Below are 14,616 nucleotides of genomic sequence, written 5' to 3'. Positions count from 1 at the left end.
AAAAATCTATACATACATTGTTATGTGACCCTAGTTGCTCTCCCTATACTGTGACAGCACACTCCTCCTTTCCACCCCGGATTTCCCGTGTCCATTCAACCAGCTCCTGACCCTCTCTGCCTTCTCATCTCTCCTCTGTACAGGAGCTGCCCACTTAGTCTCATGTATCCACTTGAGCTAAGAAGCACACTCTTTACAAGTATCATTTTATGTCCCATGGTCCAGTCTAATCTTTGTCTGAAGAGTTGGCCTCGAGAATGGTTTTAGTTTTGGGCCAACAGAGTTTTGGGCCATGTCTTCCAGGGTCCCTCCAGTCTCTGTCAAACCATTAAGTCTGGTCTTTTTACTAGAATTTGAGTTCTGCACTCCACTTTTCTCCTGCTCCATCAGGTACTCTGTTGTGTTCCCTCTCAGGGCGGTCATTGGTGGTAGCCAGGCACCATCTAGTTCTTCTCGTCTCGGGCTGATGAAGCCTCTGGTTTATGTGGCCATTTCTGTCTCTTGGGCTAGTACTTTCCTTGTGTCTTTGCTGTTCTTCATTCTCCTTTGCTCCAGGTGGATTGGGACCAATTGATGCATCATAGATGGCTACTCGCGAGCTTTTAAGAACCCAGATGCCACTCACCAAAGTGGGATGCAGAACATTGTCTTAATAAACTTTGTTATGCCAGTTGACCTAGATGTCCCCTGAAACCATGGTCCCCAGACCGCCACCCTTGCTACTCTGTCCCTCGAAGTGTTTGGTTGTAGTCAGGAAACTTCTTAGCTTTGGTTTAGTCCAGTTGTGCTGTGGGTCAACAAAACTCCTGATTATTTATGATATATTGAGTGCAAAAATTGAATTAAGATCATCTCTGCCTTCAAAGAATTTAATAAGGGAGGCTGACAGGAACAAATAATTCCAGTATAACCCAGAAGATGTACAGAGTGGTTCTTGGCCCAACTTCAGGGTATATCAGGAAGCGGGGGGAAGATCACAACCATAAGGCTAAAGATAAAAAGCCTTACCATGGCTTCCCAGGCACCTTAACGGCCTCTAAGACATGGGCTTTTCAGTTCCTTAAACTGCTGCTTTCCTTCCTGCCTTAGGGCTTTTTTACCTGGTAATCCCTCTGTAATCCCCCCCATTGTTTAGGTAACTCCTACTCATCCTTTAGACCTCAGCCAAATATTTCCTCAAAGATGCCTCTCCCAACCTGCAATCTAAGTCAGCTCCCCTTTTCACACCCCCACATAGCACCCTATACGTTTTCTTCATAGCATTTGGTGATTACTGACTGTTGCCTACTAAGCTGTGCTCCAAGAGGGCAGTAACAAAGTCTGTTCTGCCCAGCATATAGCAGGTGCTTGTATTTATTGAATGACTAATTGAAGGGATGAAAACTGGATGATAAACTGGGCTTTGAAGGGTATGTTGGAGCCTACAGGCAGACGGGGGGGAGGATAAGGATATTTGTGGTGGGGAAACAGGTGAAGCAAAGGCAAAGTGCTGAACCCAGCATGTTTGAGGAGTTCTACAGAGAACTGATTACTAAAGAATCATGTGGGGTTGCGGTACGTGAAGAAAGTTGCAGAAACCAGATCATTTTCAGATTATAATTAGAATTTGTAACTAATTTCATAGTAACTTTAGTTTTAATATGTAATATAAATCAAAATGCTTTGTTTTACCAGAAATTTTTTTTCCAACTGCTTATTAAGCACATAACGCCTCGTATCTACAAATGTTTCAAAGGCTGTTCCTTAGTATCAACAAAACACCCTAAGCATGCCCACATCCAGCGTTAAAGGCTTTGCAAGGGTGTGCTAGATGAATGCCCAGTAGGATCTCAAAGGGCATGCCCCTTCCACATTGATCTGCAGTGGGACAAGTTCACCCTTAACACAATGAATTCAGCTGACCTCTCCTCCTCTGTCACCTAATTTCATAATCCCATCCGTGGCTTGTTTTCTTTGTGATCTCAGAGACCAAGAGAGCAATATAATGCAGCAAGTGAAATAAGAACACCTGAGATAAAGTAAGGGTCTTGAAGTTCAAATCCTTAATTACTGTCTACCTTGGACTTCATAATATTGCCCTTTCAAGTTTAAAAAGGATAATGATAGTTCCAAATGCTCTCTTGGAAAAATATCGCTTACAAGCTGAATTTTAACCCCCAAGAGTATACAATTCTGTGAAGAGACTTAGAATAATCTCAGCCAAATGTATATCACCACAAATCAGAATGGTCTAGTGTTTTTCTCCATTTTTCAAATAAGCACTACCTATGTAGGCCTAGTTGAAATAACTGAACTCATCATGGTTGCCCTAAAAAAACAAAGGTTTCCTTTCCTGGATTTATGATTATCACTATTATTTCTGCTGTCATTACTCCTTTAATAAGTGTTCAGTTTAGTATGTACTTTTCTTTGCCAGCACCATAATTCAAATGCATCAATTCTTCTTTGGCCTTCCTTATTCATCGTCCATTGCCCATGGCTTGGGTCAGGTGCACCTTAGTCCTCAAAGTGATATCTTTTCTTTTTAACACTTTAAAGAGGTTTTTTAGCGAACAAACAAATCTGTTTTAGAAGAAGTACAGCCAGAATGCTGTTTAGAAGGGAAGATGGCAAAATTTCGTCTCACTTACTTTGGACATGTTATCAGGAAGGACCAATCCCTGGAGAAGGACATCATGCTTGGTAAAGTAGAGGGTCAGCAAAAGAGAAAAACCCTCAACAAGATGAATTGACACAGTGGTTGCAACAATGGGGTCAAACATAGCAACAATTGTGAGTATGGCCCAGGACTGGGCAGCATTTTGTTCCATTGTACATAGGGTCGCTGTGAGTCAGAACCAACTTGACGGCGCCTAACAACAACAGTAGTTCTAGGTTCTAAAAAGGATGAGTGTCTTGGTACTTCCAGCTTCTCATTCAAATACACTGTACACGTGTCAAATTAATCTCCCTTCAAAAATTGTACTTATCGAATTAGGTGAAGGGGAAAACAACACACACTACAGAGGAAGCCCGCACAAATGGACTAAACCAAAGCTAAGAAGTTTCCTGAATACAATCAGATGCTTTGAAAGACAGAGTAGCAGGGGCGGAGGTCTGGGGACCATGGTTTCAGGGGACATCTAGGTCAACTGGCATAACAAAGTTTATTAAGAAAACGTTCTGCATCCCACTTTGGTGAGTGGCATCTGGGTTCCTAAAAGCTAGTGAGTAGCCATCTATGATGCATCAATTGGTCCCAACCCACCTGGAGCAAAGGAGAATGAAGAACAGCAAAGACACAAGGAAAGTACTAGCCCAAGAGACAAAAAGGGCCACATAAACCAGAGGCTTCAGCCTGAGACGAGAAGAACTAGAGGGTGCCTGGCTACCACTGATGACCGCCCTGAGAGGGAACACAACAGAGAGTCCCTGATGGAGCAGGAGAAAAGTGGAGTGCAGAACTCAAATTCTAGTAAAAAGACCGGAGTTAATGGTCTGACTAAGACTAGAGGGACCCCGGAAGACATGGCCCCTGGACTGTTAGCCCAAAACTAAAACCATTCCTGAGGCCAACTCTTCAGACAAAGATTAGACTGGACTATGGGACATAAAATGATACTTGTACTACAAATAAGTCCATACTGCATACATAAATTTCTCTCCCTTGTTGTCAAGTCGGCTCCGACTCATAGCGACCTTATATAAAACAGTACAAAATGTTACCAGGTCCTGTGCCATCTTCATGATCGTTGGTATGTCTGAGTCCACTGTTTCAGCTATTATGTCAATCCATCTCATTGTTTCCCTCATTTTCACTGACTCTCCCCTTTACCAACCATGATGTCCTTTTCTAGTAACTAGTCTTTCCTGATGACGTGTCCAAAGTAAGCGTGCCAGGGTCTTGCTATCCTCATTCCTAAGGAGCATTCTCTCCTTTTACTCCCAGGGTTTTTCACCTCTCACTCCTGTGTGCCCTCCAGCCCATCCCTGCATACTTCTGTCTTCTTGGCTCTGTTTCCTTTGAAGTACCCTTCCACCTTTACATCAGTTGGCCAACTCTACCTCTTCCTTCCAGGCTCCTGACATCTCATGCCGCTTCCAGATGCTCCACACCCCACAACCTCTCTCACACTTCAATTGTTTTCATGCCTAGTACACACATGTAACGGAAACAAGTTCCATGAAACAATATTTACTACTGCACTCCAGTATTTTTATCCGATTCTATTCTAAAATTCCTGGCTGAAATCCGTTAAATAGAGTGATTTTATGACCCCATTAACTGATCATGACCCAGAATTTAAAAACTGAACTAGACCATAAGGTCCTCGAGTGTCTTTTGCCTCACCCCCCATTGCAGGGCACACAGTAGGCAGGCACTCAATTACTTGTTACATTGAACTAAACGGAGTCACAAACTCAGGAGTCTGCATGAGGAATATAATTGAAAGAGGATGGATGTCAGAAGAATAGCCCAAGCATGATGATAAATGGTATGTTACCCTCAGCCTCAGTGTCTGAGAGACAATAGGGAGTAGTGGAAACCTTGGCGAACCAGAGAACACAGGCCCTGTCTAAAGGGGACAGCTGCTATTCAACTCCAGACAATTGCTGCTAGCTTGAATGGCCAGTGTTGCCAGATCTTTTGAATGTAGGACAAGTGGCAAGTTATTTTTGTGCAATCTCCCAATTTTTAAATACTGGCAACTCTTTTAAAACTTTTTTCATATGGCAGCATATGCCAGGAAAATACATCCTCAGATGTGGACCTTGGCCTGCCAATTAGCAGTTTCTAAATTAAGAAAATTAACTTCCCAAACTGAACTGACTAAATTTCAGAGAGACTGTGTGTCACTTTAGTCTAACCTCTAGCTCTTAATAGTAGTTTGAAGCTAAGATGTGAAAGGTGAAAGGGTCTTTGCCTTAACTGGGATTTTCCTATCATTAAAAAAAAAAGGGGAGGGGGATGTGAATTATTGCCATCTTTTCCAAGTTATTGGGTTCCTTATCAACTCTATTCCCAAGTGGCCTGTCGCCACCACCAAGGCTAAAATGTTTTCTTTGAACACTGCATATTAGAGTCTTAGCAAAAGACAGGCTTGTTCACTTACCTTGTTTACTAGAATTCACTCACATCGGTCTTGGTGAACAGCAAATCATTTGCCCTCAGCATCCAATCTCTCGTCTCCAAAGCCAGTTTTGCTATGGCTGGTTTGCTCCTGCCCATCTGGAGCAGTGGATCCAAAGAATCAAATGGAGAAACTGGTTTTTTGGATAACTTCAAAGAAACAAGACGATATTTCTCACCCTGGCTGGTGTGTATGAGAGAGTGACTCATCCCTGAGAGTTAACTGGGGCCAATTATAACCATCCTGACCTGTCACAGCCCAAAAACATCAGGCAGAACTTGCATCCTCTCGGAAGAGAATTTGCCCGGCCAGAGTTCCCTTGGCACATGTTTACTTCTGAAGCTCGCCATTTTGAGAGCACCATGTGTGCCTTTCGACATACGATTATTCAAAAAGGGAAGAGACTCTGGAATGCCTGAGTAGGAATTCAGCTCACGATTAAGCCCTGACAAGATGAAATCACACGTTGAGAAGAGAAAAACGTCCTCCTCACCACAGGATAAATTGAAACATCAGCAGTTAAGGAGGGTGATTACCTTTTATTCCCTCTAGTTTCTTTTCCTATTTCTACGCTAGCCCTGTACCCAGAGCTCCAGTTTGCCAAGGAGGCTGGATTTCTCGGTTTCCGTTCAGTGAAGCTGCTTAGGGTTGGTGGGTTTTCAGCACTGCAGGGGAGATTTGAATAAAAGCCTTCCTCCTCTTACGGATTCAGCCCGCCTTCCCTCAACCTGTACGGAATGGTAAACATGTCTACCCTTTATCTGCGTATATGGACTCCATCCTTCCTTCCTGAGATACCCCAGGAGAACTCCTTTCAACTCACCCTCACTTTTCTCCTTCCATCTTGGAAGGATATGTAAGATGCGACGCAATGCGGCCAGAACGGTTACTTTTAAGTATAGCAACCACTTAAGCCAGGATTTACATAGTCTCATAATTAATCCTCACAAGACTTTATAGTAATCCTCACGATTTTATAGCTGAGGAAACTGAGGTTTGATATTTTAAAAAGAGATTTGTTGCCATTAAATCAAGATCACACAGTAGGTACCAAGACTGGAATTCAAGCCCGTCTAACTCCATGACTGCCTCTAATCAATGACTACAAATACCAGCATCCCTTGCGATGCCGGACTGCGCAAACGCCGCTCCCGGAAAAGCTCGGTGTCCTCCGCCCTCTCGGTCCCCCTCCTTAGTCCTAGCGGTTGGATCCAAAACCCAATCCGACGACACCCCGCCCCGCTCCCCGACCAATGGGAAGGCTGTTGCTAACACTGCGGCTGTATTTTTAGCTCAAGTCTCTGGAACCTTGTGGGTCTGTTGGGTCTCACTACCCCGGGAGAACATGCGAGGGGAGGGGAGGGAAGGGAGGTAGAGGAGGGTGGAACGGAGCAAGGCGGAGGGGCGTGTGTGTGACGCGCAGCCTCTTCGCTGACGCACGAGGCAAGTAGTCCCTGGAAGTGCCTCTAGGGCTGAAGCGTCCAGAGTGTGGGGGATGGGACTCCCGGGCTCCGGCTCCTGCTGCGTCCCTGTCCTAGTCGAGTTTGCCCTCTAGCCGGCCGGAGTTTCCCTTCTGTGGTTAAGGAGAGCACACTTCAGCCCCACGCTCTTTGCTCTCTGCCCTTGCCAAAAAAAAAGTGATCAAGGGGAAAAAAGCAAGTTGGTCGTAGCGGGAACTTGGGATCTCGCCAGCCCACGTGGGTTTGGCGGCTGCCGTTGGGTCGCAAGCGGCTGGACTAAGACTAAAGGTCGGGGTCGGGAGTGGGCGATCTAGAAAGGGATCCGGGAGGAGACTGCACTTTCCAGCTCCTAGGCTTTGCGCTTCGCCAGCTGGCAGTCCCGTCGCTCTATGACCTAACCGGGGCACAGCCCTACCGACCTTCAACTCTGCGCCCCGCACGGTCACAAAGAAGCGGGTGGCCAGCGTGGCAAGAGCCCGGGCAGGGGGCTGGCGCGCGCGAGCTCGCTCTGCCGCCCGAGCGACCGCCAGGGTGCGCAGCCCGGCGCCCCGAGCGCGAACAAGCGCCACCCCGAGCGGGCAGGAGCTGTCGTTAGGGGAGATGTGGCGCTCTCCGTCGCACCGTAGGGGGTCGCCAGCCGGGGCGTCGGCCGAGGGCTGAGCCCCGCCGGGACAGACCGGGGACGCGCTCGCGCGCCTGCGCGGAGCTGCGGCTAAGCTTCCCCGCCGCGAGGTAACCGAGCGCCGTGGCAGCAGTGGAGACTAGTTGTGGCTCCCTGCTCGTTTTCCTGACTGTCCGGCTCTGCCTTGCCGCCGCCGCCGCCTCTGCTCAGCGGGCCCCGGGCCCTGGGTTCCCCCTCGGCTTCTCTTCACGTCATGCGTCCCCAGACGAGGCCCGAGGCGCTCGGAAGACTCGGATGAACCCGAGTTTAGGTCCGAAACCTTTCCAGCGTTCGCGTTGTCCCTTCGACTCCCCACCCGCGAAAAGACCGTGGTTGGGGAGATGTGAACTCCTCGGGGGCGGCCAGACGGCCCGGAAGTGGAGAGACACATCGGGTGGCCTCGGGGGAACGGTTCGGGTAATCGTGCGAACCGTCGCCGCCGGTGCAGGGCCAGGGTGAACAGCGGCGAACGTTCCCGGGGGCCCACTGGTGCAGTGCCCCCTCCCCGGGATACTCGCCACACATCTTAGATAAGCGCCCACAGTGTGTCTGGCCCGTGCTAGGCAGTCCAGGTCCCTGCCTCCCGGGGCTCACTGTCTAGTTAGAGGAACACATGAAACAATGAGCATGATCATTTCAGAGAGTGGTATGGGTCGATAAGAAACTAACCTAAGTACAGTGTTGATGCCTGGATGGCTCAAGCAGTTTGCCATGGCTACTAACCGAAAGACTGGCGGTTGGAATCCACTCTGTGACTCTGCTGAATAGAAGCCTGGCGAACTGCTTCTGTAACACATGGGGTTGCCATGAGTCGGGGGACTGGAGGGCAACTAACAATAGTGATGGAAGGTGAAGGCGGACAGCGATAGACTGGCCAGAGGCGGCCTTGCAGAGAAGTGACGTTTGAGCTGAGATCTGAATGATGAGAAGGTGCCAGCCACCGGGGAGTGTAGGGCAGCAATCCGTGAGCAGGGTAGAGAATGCACGGGGTCGTCGGCCGGCCGCCGGGTTCCACCGCTCCAGGGCGTACGCAGGGGTTAAGCCTCCCGAAGGCCTGGAAGTAGTCCCGGCCGGGTGGCGGCCCCGCCCCTGCAGGGCGGAGGGACGCATCACGCAGGGGTGGGGAAGCTGGATCCGTGCGCAGGGTGCTAAGGGTGAAACTTTTCATTGACTTCGCTCACTTCTGGCCGGGGCGCGGGAAGGTGCGGGTTGTCGCCGGAGAAAAGCAAGCGGCTCCGGCGACGGGGGCCAGAAAGACAGCACCGCCCGCCGGCCACAGCCGGGACCATCCTCCGCCCAGCGACACGAGCCATTCTCCGGTCCGCCATCCCCCGCGCCGTCGCCGCCGGCCAGTCCGTCCGCCCTCGTCCCCCCGCCGCCGAGCCCGACTTCCAGAAAGCTGAAAGAATTATTCTTGAGAGTCATAGCCCCCCCCCCTTATCTGCCCCCCAACCGTGAACGAAGAAAAGGACACACAGGCCCCGGCCCAGCGGCGCCCGGAAAGGGAGAGCGACCCCCGCCCGCGCCCAGGACCACCGTGGAGGGAGAAGCCGCCCCGCAGCCGGCCGGCCGCCCTGCCACCGCGGAGACTCGAGTGAGTGAGGGAGTGGGGGGGCGTGTGGGCGGGGGACCCCACCCCCGGCCACCCTGAGACCCAACTGGCCCCCGCTCCCTCTCTGCTTTGCTGGACGCTCCACATTGCTGTCGCCCCCCCTCCTGCCTGGCCGGTCTTTCCCCTGCCTCCCACCTTCCCTCTGGAACCCCGTTCCGCTGTGATCCTAGAGCCCCCCTCTTCTCCCAGGTCCAAGTCCAAGTGTGGCCCCCACCTGGGTGGGGTGCATGTCGTTCCTTCCGCGCACCCCAGCTCTTCGTATCCCAGAGATTCGCTAGGTTTTCCTTGTTCCCCATAGAAACTCCCACCGCTAAAAAAACCAGAAGAAGGAGGGGATCCAGGCCTTGTTTTTCTTCTCCGCTTTCCGTGTGCGGGGAAGGGGGTGGTAATTATTAATAGGGTTTATTTCTGGCCCCGTGGAGCCTGAGGAATGGAGGTGGACCCATCTCTCTTTTGGCGTTGGGACCCGTCATTGGCTACTGGCCGCTGAGCCAGAATTCACCATTTTGGCTTGAGATCTTTATCTTCCATGTGTTATGGGTAAACGGGTTAGGAAAAGCAGTACCCCTCGAACAAGACCAGGGAGCGAGTTCTGGTTGGTCTTGGTGTCAGTGCCTGGGAGGAAGAGCCCTACTCTAACCTCCCCTCCCCTCTAGGGGATGGACTGTGCCCTTGACCAGGGAGGGAAGGAGGGGACAGAGAGGAGGGCCGCGGGCAGGGCCTTCCCCGCCCCCAGGAGGAATCAGAACCCCACACAGCGGCTTTCAATTTGGGGACTAGCAAAAGGCTCTTAGTATCTAACCTTTCTTTTTCTCCTTCTTGCCCACCCTACCCCAGCCTGGAAGTAGGTCCCTCTTCTCTGTGATTTCCCAGTACAAAAGCCCTCCGATTTCTTCCCTGGGCGCCTGCCACCATCCCCCTCTTAAGCAGAGGGGGAAAGAAGCTTGTGTAGGAGGAAGGATTAGGGAGGTTTAACACCCTGTAGGGAGCTTTGCCGAGGAGTTGGTAAGTCTGGTTCTAGAGTGGGCCTTGCAGTGGGAGGAGACTCACAAGTCCAGAATTTTAAGTATTAGATGTTGTTCAGGTGTCAGATGTACGTTTTTTTTCTTCCTGGCAGAAGAAAAGCCTGCCCGGGAACCTTTTCCCGTTTCTCTCTCCCGAGTCTGGTTACTCGGCCTTGGATTACAAGTGGGGTGAGCCTTAGGCCTGCTGGCCTCAGGCTTTCTGGTCTCAGGCCTTCTGATTGTCGGCCTGGCACCTCCCCACAGCTTATTCTTTGGCCGAGAGAACGGGATAACTGGGTTTAGTTCTTGCTTTTCTTGGCCCTGGGGATGCTGGGACCGTGCCCGCTGGGCATTAGTGAAAAGGCTCGTTTCTCTTTGAATCCAACGTCCCTTCAGCAACTGTGGACAGAAACTACCTGGCTCAGGGAATTCATATTCAGCGGCAGGGTTTTCTTGGGTAGGATGGGAGGTGACCGATCTATGCCGCCCACCCCCTCACCCAGGAAAAACTCCTTACAAGCAGATCCCGAACTCAGCAGTCACGGGAGGCGGGGAAGGGGGAAAAGTTAACCCTCTCGCGAAGCCGAGACATGGATACGGTTCGGTGATAAAATATGGGAAGTCGGCCTTAAGGGTAGAATTTACATAAATTGTATTAAGCGATGGGCGGTGGGGAGTCGGGGGAGGCCCGTACGCCACAGCGCGCATGTGCATCGGAAACTTTTCCCCGGTTCTTCGACCCTCGGCCAGCTCCCCTTACCGAGCATGCGTAGTTCAGTCGGCTGATCCTTCACAAAGCATGCAGGGAAGTGCAGTGTTCAGAGAAAGTAGGTCACTTGCTCCAACTTGAGCCTGAGGACTACAATTCCCAGAGTACAGAGCGCGCCTCGCCGCCAGCCTCCCCACCTACAATGGGGCTCAGTCAAGTCTTCCTGGCCTGTGAGGAGCCTTACGTGCCCTAGAAAGGTCCTCCTTAGTTGGAAGAGGCCTTGTAGTCACACCAAGGCTTGCCCAGTCTATGTTTTGGGGAGATGGTGTGAGGCTCTGGGTGGGGTGGTGCGTGCAGTCAGTCGGCACAAGTCCTGGAAGGCGGTCAACCCACACCCGCCGGTCTAGGCCCCCGCCCTGGGACCTGATGGGTGTGGCCCGTCCTGCTAGCCTGAATCCAGCTCATACTCCCCCTAACCCCCCCGCCCCCGCCAACGCCTCTCTTTAGCCTTCCTTTGAATCCAGCAGTGGCTGATTTATAGGACGATTGAGATGTTTAAGACTTTGAGGTGTCTGTGTATTTTGATAGGTATTGGTCTGGTTCCGGACAGATACTCTCACCACTGTTCCTCCTTTCCCCCTTTATAACACAATTGTGTATTCTTAAAAACCTTTCGTTTGTCAGAAGTTCTCTCTAGAATCTGCATTGCCGTATCATTCATTGACTGAGGCTTCCTCCTAGCGTCACGCCTGCCCATCTTCTCCCATCTTTGTAGATCTTCAAGCATTTATTCATTTAAACACAAGTCAAGCCAAGGGATCTGAATCCAAGTGTAACTGTACTCTTGCTTATACGTTAGTTGCTGGAAGTAAACAAGTAAAAGAGAATAAGATTTTTCATGAACTTGAACAGAATTTAGTCTCACGTTTGCAACTTTTTAAAATATTGACAAAGGGTAGATTTTGTTATTGTTAAACTTTTTTTTTTTTTTAAACTACCTTTTTGGTCTTTTGCACGTGAGTCAGGGTTGGAAAAGATCTCAGAAGTCCTCCCTGGCCCACTTAAATTGAATCTGCTTGTTCCTTTTACTGAAGGGTAGTTGTTTCTAAGCATTCTAATCTTGCCACATTTCCATGAATAGTTCATATATAAGTTCTAGAATTTATCCAATAGTCTCAAAAAGAACAAACAAACTCATCTGAAAGGTCACTCCTATCTTTAGCTAAAGACAAGACAGCACCAGTGCTTTAATCCTTTGTTCTGTAAGCTTCTTGAAGTCAAAATTAGAGCCTGAGCTGATAGAGCAGAAAATCTCATTCTGGTTGTCCAGCATTTTTGTAACGTTCCACCCCATAGCCATCTGGCCTGGCCTGTTTGCCAATTAAAGAGGCGAAGTTGGCATTATAGACTTCCTTATTTGTGTGGCAGCATCACTGAGGTATAAGCTGGTGTGCAGCTTTAGTTGCTTATGCTGCAGAAAATGGTTAGCTAGGCAGGGCTGATGACAGTGGCTCTATTGTATTTGGGGGTGGGAGACTTATTTCCCAATGGTTTGGCCTGCATTTAAAAGGCTCCCATTTTAAGGACTGAACTGTTGTGGGGAGGTTAACTTGGAAGGCAATCATGTGGCAGATTTTGAGGAGGCCGGCCAGTATAGCCCTTTGGTCTGGGTGCTATACTGAAAGGCATATTTTAAGAGGCCCTGTGGTGGCATGGGAGGAGTGTCATAGGTTGAGTCTGAGTGGGTTTTACTTTTCAAGAACACTTTGAAAACACTGTTTTTAACTCCAGCCTTGTTCCTGGGAGCCGATGCCAACCTTCTTGACAACTCTTTAGTCTTCTCTATGTCGGACACCTCTAGTGGACAACTGTGGCCCTTTTAAACCTCTGTTACTGAGAGAAGGCTTGCAGTCCTGGTGGCTGGCTTTCATCTGGCAATGAACCGAGTCCTCACAAAGAGAGAACCCTTTATTCTTCCTGTCATTCTTCTTGTCATCAAACCTTGAAGGACCCTGAAATTGATCTATGGTGAGAGTAGACATTTGAAGAAACTTGGAGATTAAGTCCATGATGGAGGCTAGGAGAAGAGGGTTTCCTGAGTCCTGAGCATGTTGTGGTGGGCTTGAGGGATGGCCCTGGTTGGGGTACCTCTGCAGCCTCCCCCTGTGACCCTCTGTTTCCTCATATCTGATATGGGGATGGGATCTAGCCTCTGTATATGCTTTTAGCTTTACCTTCTCCAGATTTATCCAGTGCATCTTCTCCAATACATACATCCCAGGGATCTTATTCTGAGGATTCAGTCCTAAAAATGCCCCTAGGAGCCATGGCCCCACACCTGAGAATTATGAGAAATGGTTTTGGGCAGATGTTCAGAAAACTTAAGATCCACAAGCCTGGAATATTCCATACTGGACCCAGCAGGGTTTTGAATCAAAATCCAGCCCCAAGCCTTTCACAGGACAGATGCCCTTGACTGATCATGGATCAGCCTCGTCTCATGCTGAGCTCAGCAGCACAGTCGCACCCAGAGATTCAGCTGGGAACATGTTCTTGGCCTGCCTCCCCTCAGAGGTGGCCCTTTTCGGTTCAGTTTCTCCTCTAGCATGAGCCCGGGAGCCACCCTTTGGGAGAAAGTGAGGAGATTAGGACCACTGGCCCTCGGAATCTCACAGATCATCTTCCTGAGATGTGAGGCTGGCCCAGACCTAGGAAGTAAACTTTTCTGACTTTGGTGGGATCTGGCTGCGAGAGAATCCCAAAATAACAATCTGAGTGTTTATCTCAGACTGCTTTCTCCCCAGAGATCTCCAAACACTTGATAAAGCTGAGCCGGTGCCAAGGACAGGTGGTGGGACAGGCCCTGGGAAACTGAGTGGTGATGGGTCCCCAGCTGGAGGCTGTGAGGTGGTGGAAAATGTCTTCCTTCTGCCACCCTCAGCGCTGACACTCTAGCCAGAAACCAGAGATTCCCTCAGGCCACCCCAGTGCTGTTGCAAACACTTTGTTGGCCTACACAGCCCTGTTGCCTCTCCTTTTCTCTAGTTCTCTCGGGTAGCCCTTGGGGCAACGTGGGTCCCTTTGGCCCACATCTCTGGTTCTGACACATCTTAACTTCTTCCTGGGGGTCGTGCTCTTGTCTCCATTCTTCGAGGCTCTGGATGGAAGTGCAAGCCTTGGTTACATGTGGAGTTCCCAAATCAGTTCTGCAAACCCAGACTGGGGAAGAGCGCATACACACCCACAGAGCCCAGAAGGACAAATTGGATGTGACTCGAGTCTAAGTCCCCAGTGAAAATTTGGCGGACACCTGTATCCTTTTCCATGTGAGGAGGAAGACTAAAGATTTTAAACTTATCTCTTGGCCTATGACAGTTTGGGGACACAACTCCACCAACACATTGCCGAGAAAGAAACAGCCTGCCCTTTTTCAGCTGAATTAGGGAGTTGATTTTTTGTGTCATTTTCACAGTGACCTGAATTCTCAAAATAGTGAGAACCACAGCACCCCTATTTCATTAGCATTATCTAAAAATAGAGCTAAATTTATCAAGTGCCTACTATGTGTCAGGTAGAGCATGATACAGCTTATATCCTTGAACTAACTAAGTCTTCATGACAGTCCATTTTACAGATGAAGAAACTAAGGCTCAGGAGAAAATAACTTGCCCACAGTCAGATGATTACACTAGTCACTGGTGGGGCAGAAATGGGGTCTACGTGACCTGTTGTTGTTGATATTAGATACCGTCGAGTCAGTTCCAATTCACAGTAACCCCGTGTACAACAGAATGAAACATTTCCCAGTACTGCGGCATCTTCACAGCCGTTGTTATGCTTGAGCCCATTGTTGCAGCTACTGTGTCAATCCCGTCTCGTTGAGGGTCTTCCTCTTTTTCACTGACCCTCTACTTTACCAAGCACGATGTCCTTCTCCAGGGACTGGTCCCTCCTGATAACATGTCCAAGGCACATGAGATGAAGTCTCGCCATCCTCGCTTCTAAGGAGCATTCTGGCTGTACTTCTTCCAAGACAGATGTGTTCGTTCTTTTGGCAGT

This window comes from Trichechus manatus, unplaced genomic scaffold (assembly GCF_000243295.1).
Source record: "Trichechus manatus latirostris isolate Lorelei unplaced genomic scaffold, TriManLat1.0 scaffold00027, whole genome shotgun sequence".
NCBI classification, from domain to species: Eukaryota; Metazoa; Chordata; class Mammalia; order Sirenia; family Trichechidae; genus Trichechus; species Trichechus manatus.
Note: the sequence above shows the minus strand (reverse complement) of the source record.